The sequence below is a fragment of the Silene latifolia genome, chromosome X (assembly GCF_048544455.1).
Source record: "Silene latifolia isolate original U9 population chromosome X, ASM4854445v1, whole genome shotgun sequence".
Lineage (NCBI taxonomy): Eukaryota > Viridiplantae > Streptophyta > Magnoliopsida > Caryophyllales > Caryophyllaceae > Silene > Silene latifolia.
The window spans coordinates 295,477,819-295,489,941 of NC_133537.1; the positions used below are offsets into that span (position 1 = coordinate 295,477,819).

General features: G+C 38.7%; 1 non-coding gene across 1 annotated transcript; it reads right to left on the bottom strand.

The window, feature by feature from the left end:
* Positions 1-6,000: 6,000 nt before the first annotated feature.
* On the bottom strand, positions 6,001-6,107 carry LOC141625824 (small nucleolar RNA R71). Its single transcript, XR_012535575.1, has one exon. It is a non-coding gene; the product is annotated as a small nucleolar RNA R71 (small nucleolar RNA).
* Between the last annotated feature and the right edge of the window lie 6,016 nt (positions 6,108-12,123).

The following is a 12,123-nucleotide window of genomic DNA, read 5'->3' on the forward strand; positions in this document are numbered from 1 at the left end:
AACAATAATTGCTTGCTTAAAACCTTAGAGAGAGAATGAATCTTAGAGAGAGAATAAATCTTAGAGAGAGAAAATCCTCTCTAGGAAATTAGGGTTTCAATTGCAAATGGCAAAGAAACCAAAATCTAAATCTTCTCTTAACAAAAGAAAACTTATAACTAAAGCTAAATTACGTTTATCTTTCTCTAATATGGAAAATTTAAGGCTCGATAATGATGTTACGGTGGAACCAACTGAGGACGATTCATCCAGACCTGCTGTTGCTGCAATTCCGCAATCTGCTGACGCGAGAACCACTAGAACGGTCGGTGAGATTGTGGGGATTCCAGTTATCAATTTGGATGCCGTCGTTGAGGATGATGTTGATTCAATTGTTGAAGAGAACCCTGGGGAAGAAACTGTGCCTGAGGATCCTGGTCCAGATGAAGCTGGTTGGACTCAGGTTACTGGTAAGAAACGCTCTTCATCTCCTGTTCCATCTCAGAAAGTGGTATTGCAGATAACCGCTGAGGAGGTTCAACCTGAACTTGATTATTGGTCGACTGCAGTGTTTTGTTATGTACTAGGGGGTAACCCACCATGGGCGCAACTGTCTGGTTTTATTACCAATTTATGGGGGAAGTATAAATTTGATAAAGTGTCGTTTTTACCTAATGGTGCTTTCCTGGTTCATTTTCCTACCTTGGAGTGTCGTAATCTGGTTCTTAAACAAGGATTTCCTATGTTTGAAAACAAACCATTGGTTGTAAAACCCTGGACTGAGTCCTCTTCCTTGGCCAAAGAACCTGTCAAAGCTGTTCCAGTGTGGATACGCTTATGTGGTCTAGGGTTGAAATTTTGGGGGGAAAAAACTCTGGAAAAGCTTGCTACTTTGGTGGGGAAGTATATGCGTGCTGATAGTGCTACTTTAGATAAAACCAGACTAGGGTACGCAAGACTTATGGTAGAAGTGGAGGTTGGACAAAATTTTCCTGATAAGATATATTTTAAGGATGAAAAGGCAGTGATGTTTGTGTGTGTGTTGAATATGAATGGAAGCCTGTGGTCTGTGGTTCCTGTAAGGGCATTGGCCACACGAAGGATGTATGTAAGAAGGACACTGCTGCTCCTCGCATAATTCAGGTATGGAGACCAGTGGTTAAGCCTCCAGTACCCCAACCACAGCATACTACCTTGACCACACCAGAGGGGGAGATACCATACAGTCCTTTGTATGGAGGTGTCACTTTTCATAACTCTGATAACCTACCTGTTTCAACTAGTCCTATTATTCAAAGAGTGAGGCAAGAACATGCTCTTGTATCCCATCTGAGACCTGGCACTTCTTATAAAGCAGCTGTTTCTCCTACTAAGGACTCTGTTGGTATTATTGAGGCAAGGGTAGTACAAGAGGAAGGGGAGAGTAGTACCAACATTACTTGTGATAATGGATAGATTGGGATTTTGGAATGTTAGGGGCATGAACAACCCAAATAAACAATTAGATATTAAGCAATTTCTTTTTCAAAATAAAATTAGTTTATTTGGATTAGTGGAGACTAAAATAAAGGATCAAGATTTTGTGTCTGTGCTCAATAATTTAGGGAGTCAGTGGAAAGGTATCAACAATAACATGCATCATCCTGGTGGTAGAGTCTGGATTATCTGGTTTCCTCATATCTTTAATGTCCATCTTATTGCTGATAGTGATCAGCATATTACTGTGGAAGTGTCTGACATTAATTCAGGAGATAATTTCTGGTATACTGTTGTGTATGGGTCTAATTCTGACAGTGAGAGGCTCACTCTTTGGGAGCAACTTAACCAGATTAGGATCAGTGTGTTAAACCTTGGTGTATTTGTGGGGATTTCAACTCAGTTCTGGATTATAATGAAAGGTTGGGTAGAGAGGTGACTTGGAATGAAATCAAAGATTTTAGGCAGTGCATTGAGTATTGTGAGGTGATTGATATTGTAGCTCATGGATCTTTTTTCACTTGGAACAACAAACAAGATCCTTCTACTCGTGTTTTCTCAAGAATTGATAGATGCTTGATTAACCATGAGTGGCTTCAGAGGTTCCCTGATAGTTCAGCCTATTTCATGAATGAAGGAACATTTGATCATTGTCCCTGTATATGCTATAAAAGGAATGAGGCAACTACTAGGAAGACTTCGTTTAAATATTTCAATATGTGGAGCTTGGACCCTCAGTTCAAGGAAGTGGTGGCTACTGAATGGAATAAACCTATCTCTGGGGTCAGGATGTATCAAGTTGTCACTAAGCTTAGGAATCTGAAGAAACCTCTGAAAGAGTTAAACAAGAACAAATTCTCTGACATTGAGAAGAGTACAGAGGTAGCTAGAGTTGTCTTGGATAGGCTGCAAACTGCTATGCATCTTAATCCTCATGATTCTCAATTACTAGCTGAAGAACAGGCAGCAGTAGAGGATTTCAAAGTTCTAAATCAGGCTAGAACTAAATACTTACATCAGAAAGCCAAGGTGGAGTGGTTATTGGAAGGAGATGAGAATACAAGTTTCTATCACAGTAGAATCAAAGCCAGGCAATTTCATAATAAGGTAACTCAAATTGTTGATATGGAGGGAGTCACTCATCATGATATTCAAGGGATTGAAGCTGCATTCTTATCCTATTATACTGAGTTGTTGGGATCAAGTAAAACTACATCACCTGTGCATAAGCCAACTGTAAGAACGGGAAAGCTTATTAATGATCACCATGTCCAGCTGCTCCTTAGACCAATCTCTGATAATGAAATTAGACAGTGTATGTTCTCTATTCCAGCTGATAAAAGTCCTGGACCTGACGGATACACTAGTCAGTTTTATAAAGATTCTTGGGATATTGTGGGACAGGAGGTTTGTGATGCTGTGAAGGATTTCTTTCATTCAGGGCAGTTGTTGAATCAACTCAATACAACTAATATTACTCTCATTCCCAAGAGGAGTAATCCTAAAAGTGTCCTAGAATTTCGCCCTATTGCCTGTTGCAACACCTTATACAAGTGCATTGCAAAGCTTCTCTGCAATAGGCTAGGAGATATTCTTCCTGAGATTGTTAGCATTAATCAAGGTGGATAAAGGGGAGAAACATTGTAGAGAATGTCCTCATTTGCCAAGATATAGTAAGACTCTACAACAGACAAGCTGCCTCACCTAGATGTCTGGTTAAAATCGACCTTAAGAAAGCTTATGATAGTGTGGAATGGGAGTTTCTGGAGCAGATGTTGGGAGCTTTAAATTTCCCTGTGAAATTTACTAACTGGATAATGAAGTGTGTTTCTACTCCTTCTTTTTCCCTATCCTTAAATGGAAGGTCTTTTGGGTTTTTCAAAGGCAAGAGAGGTCTTAGGCAAGGGGACTCTTTGTCTCCTCTCTTGTTCACACTCTGTATGGACTATTTATCCAGAATTTTGGCTGTTGTGGGTCAACAAGATGGGTTTAGATTCCATCCCCTTTGTGGCCACTTGAAGCTTAATCATTTGTTATTTGTAGATGACCTGCTTATGTTTTCCAAGGGCAATGCAGTGTCTATCATGTGGATCCTAAGGGCCTTTGCCACTTTCTCCTCTGCCTCTGGACTTTGCCTCAACAAAGACAAAACCGAGATTTACTTCAATGGGGTGAGAACTGATACAGTGAATGAGGTTCTTCAGATATCTGGGTTCAAGAAGGGTGAACTTTTCTTCAAATATTTAGGGGTCCCTATATCATCCAAGAAATTAACTAATAATGAAGGAAGGAAACTGACTGACAAGATCACTGCAAAGATCAGAGCTTGGGGGGCTAAACATCTTACTTATGCTGGTAGATTAACTCTGGTCACTTCTGTGCTGCATACTTTACACTCCTACTGGGCTACTATCTTTCTCATCCATTCTGGCATCATGAATAATATTGACAGAATTTGCAGAAACTTTCTTTGGAGTGGGAAAGATTCCTACCTTCGTGCCCCTGCTGTTGCTTGGGATCAGTGTTGCAAGCCAAAAGCTGAAGGTGGATTGGGCATTAAAAATTCCAAGATGTGGAATAAAGCTCAGTTGGGTAAGTATGTATGGTGGGTTGCTAATAAGAAGGATCATCTTTGGGTGCGTTGGATTAATCATGTGTATCTTAAGGGTGGACATTGGACCAACAACTCTCCTCCTTCTGATTGTAGTTGGTCGTGGAAAAAAATAGCCCATATAATGATGATGTTTAGGCCTGCTTACACTGATGATCAGTGGCTAGGGAATAGTGCTGATTACACCATTAAAGCAGGTTATGATTGGATCAGAAACCCTGGGGACTCTGTTAATTGGTGGAAAATTTGTTGGAATGGTCTGAATGTTCCTAAGTCCTCTTTTATTTTCTGGGCAGTTATGCTACGCAGGCTGCTTACTCGTGATAGATTAGCAAGGATGGGTGGTCCTAGTTCTATGGAGTGTTATTTGTGTCAGGGAGTTGATGAATCTCATGGGCATCTTTACTATGAGTGTGTCATTAGCAGGCAATGTATTGCTCTTCTGCAGCAGAAGCTTTCTATCAACCTGAATCCTAGAGATCTGGTGGAATGGAACAAACGAGGGAGACGAATTAGTATTCTGAGAAGAAGAATTATTTGTGCGTGTCATGTGATGATGGTGTATCTGATTTGGCAGGCTAGAAACAAAGCTCGAGTTATGCTTAAAGTCATTCATCCTAAAGTTATAGTCCAGCAGATCATTCAAGCAGTTACTACCAGATTCTAGGCTCGCAACAAAGCCCCTATTAAAGAGGAGGATTCCAGTTGGCTCAATTGTTTACGGTCTGTCTAGTTTTTGTTATTGAGGTAGCTGGTTAGACTGAGTTTTTGTGGTAATTTTTGTGATCTTGTAAATCTCTACACGGATGATGTATTCTTTTGTTGATATTAATATACTTAACCTTTCCCCAAAAAAAAAAAAAAAATAATTGCTTGCTTATAATTTGAGAACATGTTTGTATGATCAATTCCCATGAATCCCCTATGACCCCATGACACCCTAGTGCTTTTTATCAATTGTTTACAAACCTTTTTAATTCATCTTGCTTGTTTACTTTCATTGCTATTTAGTTTAGTGACCTTCTACATCAACCCAAATTGTGACACCCCTAAGACACCACTAGTTTCAATAGAAATCTCATCTCAATTCCCGTCCCTTGGGATCCGACCTTTACTTGCCTCTTTGCTAATTGTAGAGTTGTTTTTGAAGCTATAAATTGTGTTTTGGTCTAGGTGCTCCTAACGACAAGTTACCGAAAAGATTTTAGTCCGGCCAAAAATGGCGCCGTTGCCGGGGACGGTGTTAACTTGATTTAGATTTTCTTATATTGTTATTAGTTGTGTCTTTCTTTGCCTTGAGGAAGTAAAACTCCTCAAGGTTTCTTCTAATTATTTTCGAGTTGTTTGATATTTTGCATGTCTAGAAGGTCACAAGGTGATTTGTTACCTTTTGATCGTGAAATTGAAAGAACTTTGACAACCAATAGAAGACTTGCTAGGAGACATTTGAGAGGTATTAGTGAGGTTGTAGATATTCAACCAACCATTGAGTTCATCAACCCTTTTGCAAGAGAAGGTGAGGAGAACCCAACACAAAATACAACACAAAATCAACCCACAATGCCTAATTTTTCATCATATTCCGTACCCACCGAGGAGAACCTACCCAATGGTACTCCCACACCACAACATTTGACCGGAAATTTTATTGCCAAATCCGCGTTTATCCAATTAGTCGAAAGGAGCCAATTTGGGGGGATGCCTAGTGAAGACCCTCATTCTCATATGGAGACCTTTTGTGACTATTGTGATGCGATTTCTCAAACCGGTGTAACTCAAGACCAAATTCGATGGGTCTTATTTCCTTTTTCCCAAATTGGCACCGCGAAACAATGGTTGAAGGGCCTTGATAAGGCCACTCTCGGAATTGATTCTTGGAAGAAGTTGGCTCTAGCTTTCTACAAAAAAAGTTCTACCCACCGGAAAAGACTAACATGCTAAGAGCTCAAATTACGGGTTTTAAGCAAAGGGATGAAGAATCTTTGTATGAAGCTTGGGAGCGGTTCAAAGGAATTTGTCGCTCATGTCCTCATCATGGACTTAGCGAGTGGTTCTTGGTACAACAATTTTGGAACGGTCTATATGAAGATTCAAGGAACATTCTCAACATGGGATCAAATGGAATGTTCACCGAAGTTGATGACAATCAAACTTGGAACAAAATTGAGGAAATGGCGGTCCATAACTCACAATATAGTAGACCTCGCAAGGCAACTAGAGGAGGAAAGCATGAAGTGGACTCCGTTACTCAATTGGGTGCTCAACTTAGTGCTCACATTGATACCATCAATTTGAAGTTTGAAAAAGCTATGGCTAGACTTGAAGAAGCCTTAAAATCACCAAAGCATCATGTTAATGCTATGACGGCATCTTCAACAATCCCAAGTGGGATATGTGAGAATTGTGGAACTTTGGGACATGACCAAAGTGAATGTAGGGGAACAAATGAACAAGTGAAAGCTTTCCAAGCATACAAGAGTGGTACCCCTTATTCCAACTATTACAATGAAAACACCAAATTCCATCCAAATCTCTCATACAAAAGCCAAAATGTTCAAAACCCTCAAACAACATACACCCCACCTCCCATGAGAAACCAAAATCAAAGACCCTTTTACAACCAAAACCAAGGTTACCAAAATCAATCTCCATACAATCAACAAAATGACCAAGGTTTTGATGTTCAAAAAGCGGTCCTCCAAATGCAAAAGAATCAACAAGAATTTTTCACTCAAATGCAAAAAGATAGTCAAGCAAAGGAAACCACCATCAACAACATTCTAGCTCACACCAAAATGTTGGAAACCCAATTGACTCAACTAGCATCTTCAAGCTCACAAAGACAAAAGGGGCAATTACCACCTCAAAGTAATCCCCCAAGACATGAAACGGTTAGTGCCATTCACTTGAGAAGTGGTACAAGGTATGAAGCACCGAAGAAGCAAGTTGAGGATGAAGTTGTGGAAGCTAGTGATAAGGGAGAAATTGTGCAAAACTCCAAGGATGGAGAACCATCAAAAGAAGAAATTACAAAGAAAAATGAAGACAAGGTCAAGGAGAAGGAGCTCATTGTGATTAGACTTCCTTTTCCAAGTCGTCAAGCCAAGCCTAAATTTGATGACCAACTTGGAAAATTTATGGAAATTGTGAAGAATTTGGAAGTCTCAATTCCTTTCACGGAATTAATCAATCACGTGCCGGCCTATGCGAAATACATGAAAGACAGCCTCACAAAAAAGAAGTCGATCCGGAAGCTTGAGACTATCGCCTTTACTAAGGTGAGTAGTGCAATACTTCAAGGGAGTTCACCTCCAAAACTCAAGGATCCGGGAAGCTTCTCAATACCGTGTACCATTGGCGACACCACGATCAACAAAGCCTTATGTGATCTAGGGGCTAGTGTGAGTGTTATGCCGTACTCGGTGAGTAAAAGGTTAGGGATGGAAGAGCTTAAATGCACCAATATTACACTCCAAATGGCCGATAGATCGACGAAGACACCATTAGGGATATGGGAAGATGTTCCCGTACGAATTGGGAAGTTTTACATCCCGGTGGACTTTGTCATTGTTGATATGGAAGAAGATTCCAACATTCCAATCATTCTAGGAAGACCTTTCTTACACACCGCGGGTGCGGTGATTGATGTAAAACATGGAGAGCTCACTATAGAAGTGGGAGATGAGAGCATAACTTTCAATCTTGACAAGACTATGAGAGCTCCCCGTTTACATGAACCATGTTTTATGATTGATCATTATAGCCGGAAGGATGATAGGAAGAAGTCGGAACTTCAATGGAAGAAAAAAATTGAAGATGCTCCATTCAAAGAGCAAGTGAATTGTAACAAAGAGAGCTTGCAAAGCTCACCAAAGTCAAGCAATGAAGAAGATGGCCTCATTGGCCAAGAAATGAAAATGGGAGAGTTGTCTCCATCAAATCAAGAGATTTTTAATGATCAACTTAATGAAGTTTGTGGTCTTTGGGACGACGAATTTGAAGGGATTTTCAATCCCTACATCGGTAATGCAATCGATCAAGACCGACAACAAGGGCAAAGGTCTATCGATGACCTCTATCATGACAATGAACAAGCTTTTGATTACTTTTTCAAGGTGTTGAGCAACATAAACAACACCTTGGACATGCCCCCTTGACATCTCATCAAGAATGAGAGTTTGGTGGAGTCCTCCCTAAACCACCATTTGTAAATATTTCTAACTCCCTAACTCGCATTTCAATTCTTGCATTGCATTCTTGTTATTTTTGGATTTTTATGCTTTGATCAAGATAATTTTCATTTTTGAGAGAAGTGAGGGAGGGACTAATGATTTCAATTGATGTGTAGTGCTTTAGCTTAGTGTGGGGATAGCAATTGCCTAGCCTATTCATGCCTTAGTAGTGCCCCCACGATGAAGAACACGAGATATGAAGAAGAATGAAAAATGACAAGGGATATACAAGTACACGGATGAAACTGAATCCGGGTAAAAAGGGGTCGAATCCGAGCGGTTTCAGGAGAATCCGCCCGTCTTCAGTAATCCGGGCATATTGGGCAGAAAACGCCCGTCCTTCTGAGCTAAATTTTTGGAATTTTTGGACTGTTAACAAATCCGGGCGTCCTGCAATAGAATCCGCCCGTCTTCAGAAAGCCGCCCGTCCTGCAAGAGAAGACGCCCGTTGTTGGACCATATAGCTTATATGTTTATGTTTTGATGATGTCAAGGTGTTTTACATTCTATATACTTGTTGCGTGTAATCGTTTGTTGAGTATCTTAGAACTAACCTATTACGAGCAACAAAGAGGATTGTGACAATTGCATGAGAAGTTCAAGCCTTCGTTCAAGATCAAACAATTCAAGATTCATTCAAGTATTATGTGAAGACGAAGTTCGTCTAAAGATTAATCAAGCTTGGATGATGATGTAGCCTATACTCGAAGATCTCCTTGAAGATTAGAATAGTATAGGTGATTATCTCGTAATGGTAATCAAGAGTGAGTTTCTTGATTTAGTAAAGTTATAGCTTTGCAGCTATAACATTACTAGTAAAAGAGCTCAATGTTATAGCTCTTCTACTATAACGTTGAAATGCTGAGTTTTTATACACGACTTATAAATGTTTCGAAAATTGTTTTATAATTGTTTAAAATTTATTTTAAATGTTTTAATGAAAGTATTTATTTAATAAAGCCCGGTTTAGTGAGGAGTCCGGTCTTATAGTAAACGTTAATTGGTAATTATGATGGATCAACTTATGAGTTGGACATTACTATTAATTAGGGTTTCTATATAGCCTCTCCTAAAACCTAAATTCTAATTATATATTAAGACTAGGGTTTGCACGATTCACGAGCTTATGGGCCGTGATATCTCGTGTTGCCTAGGAGATATTAGGTAAAGATTTTGGTCTATAATAATATATTTACATATCTTATATATCTTACTTAATATATTTATTTATGATTAAAGATATTCTTGTTTTAGGAAATCTTATCATAATCTTAGAATTTATAGTAAAGATAATATTTGGAAAGATTATATTCTATCTTTTAGAATATTCTTTATTATCTTTCAAGGCTTTTAGGAAAGAGATAATAAGAAGATATAATTTGTAATTATATCTTATTATTTCGGCTATTAGGGTTTGTGCAAAAACCGTGTAGCCTACTTCTTCCTTGCCTATAAATACTTTGCTATTTACAACATCTAAAATAGAGACCTTAAGCATAAAAATTATTTTCATCTTTAAAAAGCAAACCGTGTGTTTTAAGCAGAAAAAACCGATTTGTAATTTTGAAAGGTCGTGTGTCACAAAACTCGCATACTCATTCTTCATTTATTGTTATAAGATAATAGTGCTTAGTTGAATTCTTAACTTGTTCATTAACGTGATCCTTTGTTAGAATCATTAGTGCTTTCTTATTAGCGTAAGTTAGTCACTCGAGTATTTAACGGTACTCATTGAGTTACAGCTAGAGTTAGTTGTACGAGTTGGGTTAGTAAATTTGTAATCCGTAGAAAGGTACTAAATTTATTAATCGAGAATAGTGGACGTAGGTTTCGACTTGTGAAACTGAACCACTTCAAAAATCCGTGTGTCTCTTCTTCTTTCGTTTGTTTCGTTCATTACGTTTATCTCCATTAGTTGATTAGTTAAAGTTTAATCAATAAACTTTAAATAATCAATTACATTAGCATAATCGAAAAAGCTTTCAAAAAGTTTTAAATCCTCAATTCACCCCCCCCCCTGAGTATTTTGGATCAATAGACTCTTCAATTGGTATCAGAGCCTCGTGCTCTTGATTGCCTAACCGCAAAGAGGCTAATCTATCTTGTTTTTCATTTATCGTATTGTTTTATATTCCGCTGCCTATCACGTGATAAATGGATTCCAAATATCTCAAGTGTCCTGTCTTTGATGGGAAGAATTACGGATTGTGGAAAAACATGATGACTTACTATGTGAAAGGACATGATTGGGAGTGCTGGAGGATTATTCAAAACGGACCGCACAATATTGTTGTTGCATCCGAGGAAGGCACTACCTATGAAAAGAAAGAAGAGGACTATGTCGAGGCCGACTACAAGAAGGCCGAAAAGAACTCCAAAGCTATAAGTCTTCTGCAAAACGGAATGACTTCTACCGAGTTTGATCGGTTCTCTTCATGTTCCACGGCCAAGGAGATATGGGATGGGCTTGAATTAGCTTATGAAGGTACTTCCATTGTTAGGAAGCACCGAATTGATTTGCTTATGCAAAAATATGAGCTATTCATCATGGAGCCTAATGAGTCTCTAGATAGTATGTCCGCAAGGTTTTCAAGCATCATAAATGAACTGAAAAACCTAGGTAGGAAATTCTGTACTGAGGACATTGCTAGAAAGGTTCTTAGGAGCCTGACTAAGAAGTGGCGTGCTAAGGTCACTGCAATGGAGGAATCACGAGATCTTGAAACCCTTTCCTATCAAGAACTCATTGGTGCTCTCATGGCCCATGAAATTACTCTTAACAAAGACAACGCTGAACCAAGTCGCAATAAGAGTATGGCCTTAAAGAGCGAAGAAGTGGACTCTGACCTAGAGGATGAAACTGTCTTATTTGCACGACGTTTTAAAAATAAGATTTTTCGAATTAAACAAACAAAATCATCCTATAACAACAATAACAACAAGTCATTCAACAAAAAAGGTTAATGACTCAAAGTCGTCTTTCGCAAATAGAGTTTGCTTCAAGTGTGGAGAATCTGGTCATATTATCAAAGATTGTCCAACATGGGAGAAGATAAAGGACAAGACGAAACGTGAGAAGATAAAGAGAGAATTCAAGCAAGTTATGATGGCTTCATGTTGGGGAGACCTTGACTCAGAAGATGACGAGGAATCTGAAGACGACGAAGTTGCAAACCTTTGTCTCAGCAGTGTGAGTCTTGACCTAATCTCTGACAGTGACGATGAAAGCACAAATTCTCATTCAAACTATTGCTTTCTTGGAGAATCAGACGAAGACGACGATGAAGAGGTAAGTTATCTTGAGCTTAAGAAACGTGTTAGGAAATTGTCTAAAAGTACTTTAATTGAATTCGTTGAACAATCTCTTGATAAGTGTCACGAACAGGATTTGGAATTGAAAGATCTAAAGGAACAGATTCTCGAAATCGCGGAAGAGAATCATACTCTCAAGACTAAAGCTAAGAAGTTGAAATATAAAGTTATAGCTGAGAAAGCTACAACATTAGATTCTACTATGGCTGAAAAGAAGGAATTAGAGTCCAAAGTTATAGCTAATGAAGCTATAACTTCCGACCTAAAGCTTAACATCAAGCACCTTCAAGCCAAAGTTATAGCTAATGAAGCTATAACTTTAGAACTTAGAAAAGTCAAAGAACTCTTGGAAACTAAGGTCACATCTAATGAAGAAGTAATCTTGGATCAAAAGAAAGAGATAGATTCTCTTTCAAAGCAATTGAAAGAATCTAAGACCGATATGATCAATGTTAAGAAACACCACACCGAAGTTGTGTTCATTGTTAACAAACGATTCCAAGACTTTCGTGA